The sequence below is a fragment of the Meriones unguiculatus genome, chromosome X (assembly GCF_030254825.1).
Source record: "Meriones unguiculatus strain TT.TT164.6M chromosome X, Bangor_MerUng_6.1, whole genome shotgun sequence".
Taxonomy (NCBI): Eukaryota; Metazoa; Chordata; class Mammalia; order Rodentia; family Muridae; genus Meriones; species Meriones unguiculatus.
This window is the reverse complement of record NC_083369.1, coordinates 139,247,525-139,261,267: the sequence shown is the minus strand read 5'-3', so window position 1 is coordinate 139,261,267 and position 13,743 is coordinate 139,247,525. Positions and strand designations below refer to the sequence as shown.

General features: G+C 40.5%; 1 pseudogene; it reads left to right on the top strand.

Annotated features, from left to right (window-relative positions):
- The first annotated feature begins 266 nt into the window (after positions 1-266).
- LOC110542108 (ATP synthase F(0) complex subunit C2, mitochondrial-like) lies at positions 267-723 on the top strand (annotated as a pseudogene).
- The last annotated feature ends 13,020 nt before the right edge of the window (positions 724-13,743 follow it).

The window sequence follows — 13,743 nt, the reverse complement described above, 5'->3', positions numbered from 1 at the left end:
TTTCAAGATGAACAGCTCCAAAGTTTTACCCATAAAACGCTTTCTTTTCTGAACTGCAAATTCTTCAACCCCATTTGCTTTGCAGAACAGGTGAGTTTGGATCTTCTGAGAGATGTGTACTAAGGTGGGATTCGTTGTATCAGTAGAAATTCCTTTGAAGGAAAGAAAGAACTACAGTGTGGATGTCTTTAGGTTAAACTACAGGCATGCTCTCTGATTTCTCTGCCCTGGGAGCAGATCTCTGCCTTGGCCCCTCACTTCTGATAATGTATACCTGCTCAAAATCCAGCTCTACCTCTTCCTTGGTCAACAACACCTCTCAGCTGTCTGCAGTGTTGTTGACACAACCAGAGACCTTGACAGAAGAGAGCCTCAGCAGCTCGGCAGTCTAGAGTCCTCTGACCTCATTTATCCCTGGCTGCAGCTTCCAGACTAGCATCATTTCAAGGAACACTGATATGAATGACAAGTTCGTTTGGGGCTGGGGCTAGCACAGTTGGGGTGGCTGGCTCTGGGGCTGGGATTGGCATTGTTTTTGGAAGCCTCTTCATTGGCTATGTCAGTAACTCTTCCCTGAAGCAGCACCTATTCTCCTACACCATTCTGGGCTTTGTCATCTCAGAGGCCATTAGGCTCTTTTGCCTAATGGTGGCCTTTCTCATCCTCTTCCCTAAGCAAACCAGCTGTCTCCCTTTCCACCTCTCCTGGTTTTTTCTATCATGACTCATCTACACTGTATCCTCCTTTTTATGCACTCACCCCTGAATTCTGGAGAAAGTGATTGGCTCAGGCTTTGAAAGAGAGAAGGCAAATAAATACTATATTAATAATAAGAAAAAAAATGCAAGCATGTCTCACTTGAAAGGATAAAAAAATGATAAGGAAATCTATAGGAAGAGCTTTGGATCATAGCATAATCTAAAGGCAGGTTGATGGTGAATTCATAAGCAACTATTGCCCAGGGGAGGAATACCATATTGGGCAAAAATAATGCCATGGCTGTATCTCTGCCATGCTTGGTTTTAGTTGTGAATATCCAAGAAAAAAGTGGCCTTGATTCAATGCTGTGGTGAATTTCAAAAGATGCAGCTACAGGAAGTTGTCACTCAAATATGCTTCCAGAAGAAGGTCCTCTAGAAGAGATGTCTGGGCAGTGCATGTTCAAGCCAAGCACACTTAGATGTATGACGATGTTTGTGTGATAGGAACTGGCTACTGCTTACTCCATACAGAAATGTTCCATAGTACAGTATAGATGTTAGGAAGGTCAATTATGTCCAGCATATATCTCTACTGCTAATGAGCAAAGGATGATATTGCAACAAAATGCAGCAAATTCCACATAATGTTCTCATTTCTAAATATATTGTTTTTCTAAAGCTTGCTAGAAAACAAAGAGAACTTCTTAAAGGGATCCTACTACTGTACAGAAGCCAACTTTCTGGAGGGAATTTTTGAGCTACTAAAAGGAATATGACTATTGCTGTATTTTACTAGGATCTTGACACAAAATAACGTGAATATTGAATTTTGACTCCTCTTTCATTCTCAAGACTGAGAAACTGCTGGCTTGAATTATTGAAACATTTCCTAAACCATTTGGATTAATTTTTCATCTGTTTAATCATCTAAGCCCAGGAGTATAACCCAGTTAATTGACCTGTCAAGGGGCTTTAACATATTGACACAATTGCTGATTCTAAATTTCTCTTTACTTAACTTTTGAGTACCAACTATTTTTTTCTACACTTGCTACCACCACAATCCCCCAACAATTCAAGGAAATCCAGAATTGTTCACCAGTGCATTCCCTAACAATAGGGAGTGTCAATATTCATTTATGTATTTATCCCCAATCTTCTACAACAAGTATGAATACAGACCCCACAAGAAGAGATTTTCACAAAAAGAACTCTGAAGAATGGTTAAGAGAAACAAAGGGAGCCTTTGTAACTTGCTAAGGGGCATTCATGAAAACCACAAGCATACCATCTCAGTTGACGGAAGGAAAACTGAATGCTTCCTCGGTGAGATTGGGCACAATCCTCATGCCTCATGTTAATCATAGGCACCAGAGACTCTGGAGAAAGCAATAAGAAAGGAAAAGAGAAAAGGCATCTAGAATAGAAAAGAAGTAGACTGCATCTATTTGCTGAGGGCATGATTGTCCGCAAAAACAAAAATACTAAAGAAGCTACAAAATCTACAAGAACCAGTAAAGGAGTGCAGGAGCATAGCATATAAACTCAACATATAAATATAAATTATGTTTTTATGTACTTATCAAGAACATGAGGGAGCAGAAATTTAAAATCCTATGTTATCATTTCAAAGAAAATACTCTTATATATAAATTTAACAAAACCTAAGCAAGATTTATAGGCTGGAAATTACAGTACGCTGAAGAAATGAAGGAATGCCCAAATAAATAGAGGCACATATCATATTCATGAATTGAAGCACTCAACATTTGTTTGGGTATCAGCAAATTGAGATCTTTTGTGAACTTTTCTGCCTGATGCACTAACCTTTTACGGAACAAGTTTGCTAGCTCCCTATACAAAACCAAATGTTAAGGAAATTCTGGTAAGAATCTAATGTAATCAATAGGAGTAGACTTCTTTTTTTCTGTGTCTTTTTTTTCTTTCTTTATTAATTACACTTTATTCACTTTGTACCCCCGCTGTGGTTCTCTCCCTCCTCCCGTCCCAATCCCTCCCTTCCTCCACCCTCTACATGCATGCCCCTCCCCAAGTCCACAGATAGGGGAGGTCTTCTTTTCCTTCCTTCTGATCCTAGTCAATTAGGTCTCATCAGGAGTGGCTGCATTGTCTTCTTCTGTGGCCTGCTAATGCTGCTTCCCCCTCAGGGGGAGGTAATTAAAGAGCAGGCCAATCAGTTCATGTCAGAGACAGTCCCTGTTCCTATTACAGTGGAACCTACTTGGATACTAAACTGCCATGAGCTACATCTGTGCAGGGGTCTTAGGTTATCTCCATGCATAGTCCTTGGTGTTAGCTCTTCTTTGAAGGTCTGGTAGAATGATGCGCTGAAACCACCTGTCCCTGGCTTTTTTTGCATGGGAGACTTTTGACGACAGCTTCTATTTCCTTAGGGGATATAAGACTATTTAATTGATTTACCTGCTCTTTATTCAGCTTTAGCATGTGGAATCGGTCAAGAAAATTGTCCATTTCATTTAGATTTTCAAATTTTGTGGCATATGGGCTTTTGAAGTAAGACCTAATGATTGTTTGCATTTCTTCAGTGTCTTGTGGTTATGTTCCCCTTTTCATTTCTGATTTTCTTGATTTGGAGAGTGTCTGTCAGCCTTTTAGTTAGCTTGGCTAAGGGTTTGTCTATCTTGTTGATTTTCTCAAAGAACTAGCTCTTGGTTTCATTGATTCTTTGAATTGTTTTATTTGTTTCTAATTTATTGATTTCAGCCCTGAATTTGATTATTTCCATCTGTCTACTCCTCTTTGGTGTGTATGCTTCTTTTTTTCTAGGGCTTTTAGGTGAGCCATTAAGTTGCTTGAATGAGGTGTTTCGAATTTCTTCTTGAAGGCACTTAGTGCTATGAACTGCTTAGCACTGCTTTCATTTTGTCCCATAAGTTTGGGTATGTTGTGCCTTCATTTTCACTGAATTCTAGGAAGGCTTTAATTTCTTTCTTTATATCTTCTCTGACCCAGCTGTCATTTAGTAGTAAGTTGTTCAGTTTCCATGTGTATGTAGGCATTTTGCTATTTTTGTCATTGAGGTCCAGCTTTAGTCCGTGGTGATCAGACAGGATATAGGGGATTATTTCAATCTTCTTGTATCTGTTGAGGCTCACTTCGTGACCAACTATATGGTCTGTTTTGGAGAAGGTTCCATGAGGTGCTGAGAAGAAGTTAAATTCTTTTGTGTTTGGGTGTAAGGTTCTGTAAATGTCTGTTAGGTCCATTTGATTCATGACCTCTGTCAGAGACATTGTTTCTTTGTTTAATTTTTGTTTTGTTGACCTGTTCTTTGTTGAGAGTGGGGTGTTGAAGTCTCCCAATATTAATGTGTGGGCATCTATGTATGGTTTAAATTTTGTTAATGTTTCTTTTACAAATGTGGGTGCCCTTGCATTTGGGGCATAGATGTTCAGGATTGTGTTATCTTCCTGGTAGATTTTTCCCTTGATGAGTATGAAGTGTCCTTCTCTCTCTCTTTTGATTAATTTTGGTTGAAAGTCTATTTTATTAGATATTAGAATGGCTACTCCTGCTTGTCTTGGGTCCATTTTCTTGGAAAGCCATCTTCCAGTCCTTTACTCTCAGGTAATGTCTATCTTTGTGACTTAGGTGTTTTTCTTGTATGCAACAGATTGTTAGGTCTTGTTTATGCATCCATTCTGTTAGTCGGTGTCTTTTTATTGGAGAATTGAGTCCATTGATGTTGAGAGAGATTAATGACCAGTGGCTGTTAGATCCTTTGATATTGATGTTGGCTGTGGTAGTGTGTTTGGCTACTTTTTGTTTTGCTGTAATGGGGTTATTTATTTCCTGTGTTTTCTTGAAAGTAGTTAGTTTTCTTGGGTTGTAATTTTCCTTCTAGTATCTTCTGGAACACCTGATTTGTGTGTAGGCATTGTTGAAACTTGTTTTTGACTTTGAATATCTTGTTTCTCCGTCTATGAGGACTGAGCATTTTGCTGGGTACAGTAGCCTAGGCTGACATTTGTGTACTCTTAGGGTCTACATCATATCTCTCCAGGCCCTTCTGACTTTCATAGTCTCTGTTGAGAAGTCAGGTGTGATTCTGATGGGTTTGCCATTATATGTTACTTGGCCTTTTTCCCCTTGCAGCTTTTAGTATTTTTTTCTTTGTTCTGTATACTTACTGTTTTGATCATTATGTAACGGGAGTATTTTCTTTTCTGGTCTAATTTATTAGGTGTTCTGTGGGTCTCTTGTATTCTTATAGGCCTCTCCTTTAAGTTGGGGAAATTTTCTTCTATGATTTCGTTGAAAGTATTTTCTGGTTCTTGGAGGAGGGAATCTTCTTTTTCTTCTATTCCTATTATTCTTAGGTTTTGTCTTTTTATGTTGTCTTGGATTTCTTGGATGGTTTGTGTCAGGAATTTTTTAGATTATTTTCTTTGATGGATATATCGATTTCTTCCATTGTCTCTTCCACACCTGAGATTCTTTCTTCCATATCTTGTAGTCTGTTTGTTATGCTTACCTATGTAGTTTCTGTTTGCTTTCCTAGGTTCTCCCTCTCCATGATTTCCTCCACTTGTGTTTTCTTTAATTTTTCCAATTCTATCTTCAGATCTTGAGCCATTTTGTTGATTTTCTTTCAGTGTCTGACAGTATTTTCCTTCAATTCCTTCACCTGTTTGTTTGAACATTCCTCTGTTTCTTTTATTTCTTTCAGTGATTTAATCATTTCTTCTCTGAACGCCACAAACTGTTTGACTGCATCTTCCTGTATTTCTTTATGTATGGCCATAATCTGTTGTATTATATCTTCCCCTAATTCTTTACGCATTTTATTTGCTTCCTCCATTAACCTCTTTATAAGCATAGATGTAAGGTCATCTTCTTGAATTTCACTTATGTTAGGGTGTCCAGGGCTACTTGCCCCTGGATAACTGGGTTCTGGGGATGCCATATTGCTTTGCCTTTTGTTGCTTGTGCTTTTTCGTTGGCCTCTACCCATGTCTCTGTCTCAGGTGTTGTCTGTTTATTTCTGGTGCCTGCTGGGTCCTGGGGTGGGGAGAATCCACTTGGTGGGGTTCTGAAGGAGATCTCCTCAGCTTTTTGGGTATGGTCAACTGAATGGTGGTGCTTCTCAGGAATTGTCACAGTTCACTTCAGGCGTATGGACCTGTGTGTTAACTGTGGTGTTCAGGAAGGCTCTCCTCTCACCAGGAGAGTTCCTGGTGATGGCTGTCCTGCTGCTGGGTTTCTTGCTCCCAATTTAGTGAGCAGCAGCTGTTGCTCTTAAGGAGTAATTGTTGGGTGCAGCCCTCTTGAAGAACCAGGGATTCCCACAGTTTTGTCAGTTCAGCTAGGGATAACTGGTTGAACCTTGGAGCAGTATCTGAGAGTTGCTGTAATGGCGCTCTGGCTTTTGTAGGTCTGAGGATGCAGCTGTGAACCCCAGTGCCCTAGCGGTACTCAATAATGGCAAGTGAGCACAGCACTCATGCCTGCAGTAGAAGCCTAGAGCCTAGAGTCTGCGTGAATCCAGAAAGTCTTCTGGAGCTGGGTGTCCTGAGCGTTGGACCTGATGATCCCCCGCTGTGGGGTTTCCTCCTGACAGGGACACCCAGACTTTGTTTTGGGGACAGCTGTTCTGTCTGGGATGGCGAGTAAAACTGGCAGGCACAGATGCACGTGGCTCCGCCTTTCTGGCAATTGGGCGCCTGGGCATCTGCCAAAACTGGGTAATTTTTCCGGAGACCTTTTCGGGGTGGTGGTATCGGCTGAGTGCTCTGATATTAGACCTGCTGTTCCCCTTCCTGTGGGTTTGCACCCGACAGAGAAACTCAGTCTCTGGTGCCCTGGGGTCCACAGTTCTATCTGGGGCAGGGAGTCAGGCACACAGGCAGGACTCTGTGCTGCTGCCTGTGTTCCCTTGCTTGGCTCTGGGCTGGCTGCTGGACGTCTGCCAGACCCGGGGTCTTTTCCAGGGATTGTCTGGGTGACTTAAGGTTGGTCCTGATCGTTTCCTGGACTGTGGGGTTATCTCTCGACTGGAAATCCCAGTCTCTGATGTTATGGTGCTCACAGTTCAGTCTGGGAGAGTGATCAGAGCAAGCCGGCATGTGGCTCTGGGCTGGCGACCAAGCACCTGTTGGAACCGGGATCTCTTCCGTGGTTTAGCTGGGTGAGTTGAAGCTGATTGAATCCCCCAGCGTGGGGTATCCTCTCACCTGGGAAACATAATCGCTTGTGTTTTAGGGCCGAAAGTTCTGACTGCAGGTCAGAAAGAGTGTCGTCCCGGTGCCGCCATCTTGCTGGCTTCAAGAAAATAGATTTTAGAGTAAAATTTTGTACATTAGATTTTCATGTTCTGTGTATGCTTAATCTCTAAGTAAAAATTTTAATTGAAATCTAGTATAATAAATTCAATTTCCCCTAAATTATTGTGTATAATTAAAAGTACATAACTCAAGCCTAACCACTTAAATGTATGCAACATAAATATTTCTGAATAAAAAGTCCCTACTAAGACAGATCCTTGCAGAGGGATCCAAGATGGTGGTGCAGATCACACACTGTGTTTGATCAGCAGGACAGCAGTGGCTGCACAGTGATCAAAAGACCAAACCGTGAGCCCTCAAACACCAGGGACTGTGTTTCCCAGGTGAGAGGAAACCCCACAGGTGAGGGAAACAATTGGATTTAACCTCAGACTACTCAGCTAATTCTTGGAAAATGTTCCTGGGTTCCTGCAGATGCGTGGCCTCTAGCACCCAGCTACATGCCTGTGCATTGTGCTCACTGTCCCAGACTGAACTGTGGGTTCTGGGGCTCACAGTCCTTCCTCAGGCTTCCTGATCCCTGGGAGACACTGAAACAGCCCTAGGCACCACTCGAAGTTCAATCAGTCTCCCTAGGGAGATCAATGAAACATCTGGGCTCACTGGTTCTCCAAGATGGCTACACCCAACAAACACAGTGTCTAAGAACAGCATCTGGGCAGCTGCACCTCATTAACCTCATAGCAGGAAAGCCAGTGGCAGGGAGCTGTCTCCGGGACTTCTGTTGAGAGGAGAGCCCTTGTGCTCCTAAGGAGTCCAGTTAGTCCACAGGATTATACACCTGAGGAGACCTAAGACAATTTCCTGAGAACCACTAGTCGGGGACTATACCCATCAATCTGAGGAGGGCTCCTGCAGAAGCATCCAACTTCCTGCCCAGGGCTCTTTCCACAATGCATCCACCCTCCAGTCCCAGGACTCCAGTGGGCACCAGAAACTATTACCCAATGCCAGAGATGACCAGATGGCTAAAGGCCGGCATAAAAGCATAATCAACGAAAGCCAAAACCATATGGCATCTCTGTAACACAGTTATACAAAGGCAAGCAGCCATGGATACCCTAACATGCTGAAACACAGGAAAATGATCCTAAGCCTGTGCTTATGAAGATAATAACAGAAGAAATGAATAAATCTGTAAAGAATTATAGGAAGATGCAGTCAAACAGATTGAGACCATTAGAGAGGCCTGTAGAGAGGAAATGAATAAATTATTCAAGAGATGAAGATAGAAACAGGAACAATATGAAAAGCACAAAACAGGAAAGAGAGGACTTAGAGAAGAAAACAGGGACTACAGAAGTAAGCATCTCAAACAGAATGCAAGAGATGGAAGAAATAATCTCAGGTGTAGAACATACAATGGAAGAAATTGATGAATCTGTCATCTAAAAAATCTAAAAAATTCCTGGCACAAAACATCCACGAAATCAAGTACACAATGAAAGACGAAACCTAAGAATAATAGGAATAGACAAAAAAGAAGATTCCAGGGTCCAAGGCCCAGAAACTATTTTCAAAAAATCATAGAAGAAAATTTTGCCAATTTAGAGAAAGAGATGTCCTTAAACATAAAAGAGGCCTACAGAACACCTAATAGATTAGGCCAAAAAAGAAAATCCTCCTGCTACATAATAATCAAAACACTAAATGTGCAGAAACATAAAGAATTATAAAGCCATATTATATATGATGGCTGATATGAAGCAATTAAGAGATTCTTTTCCACTGAAATCAGGGACAAGACAAGGTTGTCCACTCTCTCCATATCTCTTCAATATAGTACTGGAAATCCTAGCCAGAGCAACAAGAAAACTAAGGAGATCAAGAGTATAAATACTGGAAATCAAGAAGTCAAAGTATCATTATTTGCAGATGATATGATAGTATACATAAGTGACCCCAAAAGTGTACCAGAGAAATCCTACAGCTGAATAGCATCCTTCAGTAAAGTAGCTGGATACAAAATTAACTTAAAAAAAAAAAATCAATAGCCGTCCTGTATATAACCACCAAATAGGCTGAGAAGGAAATTAGGGAAAAACACTTTTCACAATAGCCACAAAACAAAGTATCTTCTTGCAACCCTAACCAGACTTGTATGAAAAAAAAAAAAAAAAAAAGACTTCAAGTTTCTGAAGAAAGAATTAGAAGAAGATATGAGAAGATGGAAAGATCTCCCATGCTCATGGCTTGGAAGGATTAACATAGTAAAAATGGCCATCTTACCAAAAGCAATCTACAGATTCAATGCAATTCTCATCAAATTACCAACACAATTCTTTACAGACCTGGAAAGAAAAATTCTCAACTTTGTGTGGAAAAACAAAACAAAACGAAACAACCCAGAATTGCTAAAACAATCCTCTACAATAAAAGATCTTCTGGAGGTATCTCCATCCCTGATCTTAAGTTGCACTATAGAGCAACAGTAATAAAAACTGTATGGTACTGGCATAGAAACAGAATGGTGGATCAAATGAATCAATTTAAATATCTAGAAATAAACCCACACACCTAAGAAAGGTTGGTTTTTGACAAAGAAGCCAAAATCATACAATGGAGAAAAGATAGCATCTTCAACAAATGGTGCTGGTCCAACTGGATATCTACATGTAGAAAAATGCAAATAGATCCATACTTATCAACCTGCACAAAACTCAAATCCAAGTGTATCAAAGACATCAACATAAAACCAGACACACTAAATCAGTTAGAAGAAAAAGTGGGGAAGAGAGCCTTGAACTCATTGGCACAGGAGACAACTTCCTGAACAGAACACCAACAGCACAGGCTTTAAGAGCAACAATCAATACATGGGACCTCATGAAACTGAAAAGCTTTTGTAAAGCAAAGGACACTGTCAATAGAACAAAATGACATCCTACAGACTGGGAAAAGATCTTCGCCAACCGTACAGGCAAGAGAGGGATAATAACCAAAATATATAAAGAACTCAAAAAATTAAACTCCAAAGAAACAAATAATCCAATTAAAAATGAGATACAGGTAGCTGGAGAGATGCCTCAGAGGTTAAGAACACTGGCTGCTCTTCCAGATGTCATGAGTTCAATTCCCAGAAATCACATTGTGGCTCAAACCATCTATAATGAGATCTGGTGCCCTCTTCTGGCATGCAGGTGTATATGCAGACAACATTGTATACATAATAAATAAATAAATCTTTAGAAATAAAAAGCTAAAATGTTACGCTCAGGATGCGAGGCTAAGCACTGCACTCAGGGTCAGCCGCTTTGGACACAGAGAAGAGCATGTCTGATTGCATGCGGGTTGATGGCCCAGGTCCCGCCTCTGAGAAAAAGGTATTGGACGGGTCTGATGCTCTTTGGGTGGATGACACCTGAATGAACATCAGTACAAAGTCCCAATTTATTTCTAATATCAGAGATGAGACCTCTACTCTTGCCTGATGCGTCTAAAACAAAAAGGGGGAACTGTAGAGAGCTGCGGAATGCTATGCCTTAAAGATGGAGCTGGTTTCTGCCTTCCACCTTCCCGATGGTGAGTGCTCTCTGTCACGAACAATTCCACATTTGGCTAAGGCCGAGGATCTGGCTTGCTTCCATGTATGTGGACCTATCTGCACTGCCCACGAGGCACGCTGGGGTTGGCTACCCAGAGGCTATTTAAGCTGTGGGCTGGCTTTCCCCAGGGTCAGATGATTGTTCAAGGTTCCTGAATAAACTGCATTGAAAAAAAAAAAAAAAGAAAGAAATACCGTTTGATAATACAGGAAAATATTTACCATGTGTGAACAATCAAGCACATAGAACATGAGTCAACTGGATAAATGTGCATGTGGAAACACACGCACACACAGGGGTTTGTGTTAGCTTTCTTTGCTGTTATCTATGTTTTAAATAAATATACACACGACTTTAAAATAAAAAAAAAACTTAACAATAGCACAGTTGAATTGGTTTCAAGAAAACATATTTTTGTTGTTGTTGGCAGAAAATTAAATAATAAAGATCTTAATAGAGAAAAAAAAGAAAATGTTTTTTTTAAATGGGTACTGAGGTAAGCAGAGAATTCTCAACGAAAGAATATTCAATGGCAGAGAAACATTATAGAAATGCTCAACATCCTTAGTCATCAGGGAAATGCAAATCAAAACAACTTTGAGATTCAATCTTATAACTATCAGAATGGCCAAGATGAAAAATTCAAGTGACAACACATGCTGGCGAGAATGTGGAGAAAGGAAAACCCTCCTCCATTGCTGGTGGGAATGTAAACTTGTACAACCACTCTGGAAATCAATCTGGCACTTTCTCAGACAACTAGGAATAGTGCTTCCTCAAGACCCAGTTATACCACTCCTAGGCATATATCCAAAAGATGCTCAAGTACACAACAAGGACATTTGCTCAACCATGTTTGTAGCAGCTTTATTTATAATAGCCAGAACCTGGAAACAACCTAGATGTCCCTCAACTGAAGAATGGGTGCAAAAATTGTGGTAAATTTGCATAATGGAATACTACTCGGCTATAAAAAATAAGGAAATCATGAAATTTGCAGGCAATTGGTGGGAACTAGAAAAGATCTGAGTGAGGTGTCCCAGGAGCAGAAAGACACACATGCTATATACTCACTTATAAGTGGATATTAGACATATAATATATGATAAACATACTACAATCCACAGACCTAAGAAGCTAAATTAAGAGAGGATGCTTAATTTCCATTCAGAAGGGCAAACAGAACAGACACTGGAAGCAGTGGAAGAGAGGGAACAGGAGAGGAGCCTACCATAGGTGTCCTCTGAAAGACTCCATCCAGCAATGGATTGAAGCAGATGTTCAGAGTCACAGCCAAACCTTGGCAGAGTGCAGGGAGCCATAGCAATGAGTGGGGAAATTGAAGGATCCACAAGGAACAGGAGCTCAACAGGGAGACCAAGAAAGTCAATAAATATGAGCCCAGGTAGGCCTGCAGAGATGATGCACCAACCAAGGACATGTATGGAGAGGATCTAGACCTGCTGCTCAGATGTAGACCACAGGCAGCTCAGTCTCCATGTAGGTCCCCTATTAAGGGGGAGCATGGGTTGTCTCTGACATGGACTCTGTTGCCAGCTCTTTGCTTCTCTCCCCCTGGTGGGTGGGTGGGTGGTAACTTTCCAGGCTACAGAAGAAGAGGATGCAGGCAGTCCTAATGAGACTTGACAGGCTGGGGTCAGGTGGTAGGGGAGGAGGTCTCCCCTTTCTGAGGATTGGGGTGGGGGAGAGAGAGGCAAAGAGGGAAGTGGTACTGTCAGGAGACAAATAGGGGCGTGTACTGGAGATGTCAAGGAAATAAATTATAAAAAATAAATTTAACTTAATAAAAAACAAAAAAGAAAAAAAAAGATAGACCCTTGTTATCCTATAAGACAACACCAGAATATTGCTTGACCAAGAAATACCCACCCCTAGGGTAGTGATTACGGTGCAGCCAAAAAGATATACCAAAGCCTCCTACTCCACTTTAATATTTTGACAGAAAAAAAGTGTACAAAGTATTTATTCTAGTTCTTCAGTTCTGTTTCTGAGTTGATACTTTTAGAAACTGAACTAAAACAAGTCAAGCCAACAAGTTTCACCAGATAGCTGTTCACAGCTACAAATGATGATTGTGGTAGACAGAGACTGTCATTCGTGAAATGCCTGCATAAAGCTCAAGTGAGAATAGCATTGCGTGAAGTGTGTTTCTTGGGTACACAGACAAAGGAGATAGAATGAACATGTGAGTCCTGTGGATTCCAGGAAATAGCCAGGGCTAGAATGGATGGGACAGCTGGAGATGTCTCCTAGGGAGTAGGAACATTCATGAAATGCCTGGCCAGGATTAGAAATTCCAGCAAAAGATGAGATCCTTATTATCACAGAAGACAAATGCTTGAGGAGTCTAATGATAGGAGTCTGAAAGTTATCTCAGAGGCAGCCAGGCCCCCAGATTAGAATGTTCAGCTGAAGGGATGCGCAATATGATTGACATTATTTCAATTTAGAGCTTTAGATATTGGACTGAAGTGCAGAATAAAAAACAAAACAAAACAAAAAAATGTCAACACAGTATTGAGGGTAAGCTATTTGTGTCTTCTGTATGTCATCCAACAAGCCTTTTCTAGATGCAATTTTCTGATTAAAATGAAACTGACTAAAAATAAATGTAAGCAAAAAAAAAGAATGAAATGCAGAAGAGATGAGGGGATCATGCTTAAGAACAGCTCTTATAAAAATCTTCAAGAATTTTTGTTGATCAAAAGTTCCAAATTAAAGGTTGGTCATGTATAGTTCAGCTTGTCTAATGTACACAGAACCCTAGGTTCAATCCCAGCACTAAGGAGGAAAAAGACTCCTGAAATATCCAGTAGGGATGCAAAATTGCCATCAAACTCAATCAACATTTCTTCGAGTATCCCACAAGTTTCTTTTCTAAAAGAATTCTGGTCAAAATACTTTAGAAAATACTAGATATTATTATCTCTCCCCTAGTTTAACAATTATGTTTAATGAGTCTAAACCTCAGAAGAATTCTGCGGTAAAATAGTCTTGAATAGCTTGTCATAATATCGTGTATTCCTCAGGATAGAATAAATTTTGCTGCAATGACAAATATCTCTAAAGTTTCAGTGTCTTAAAATAACAAAAAGTTCATTGTTTATCTTACATATCTTCAGAGGTCAACCAGGCTGTTTTTCTTGTCAC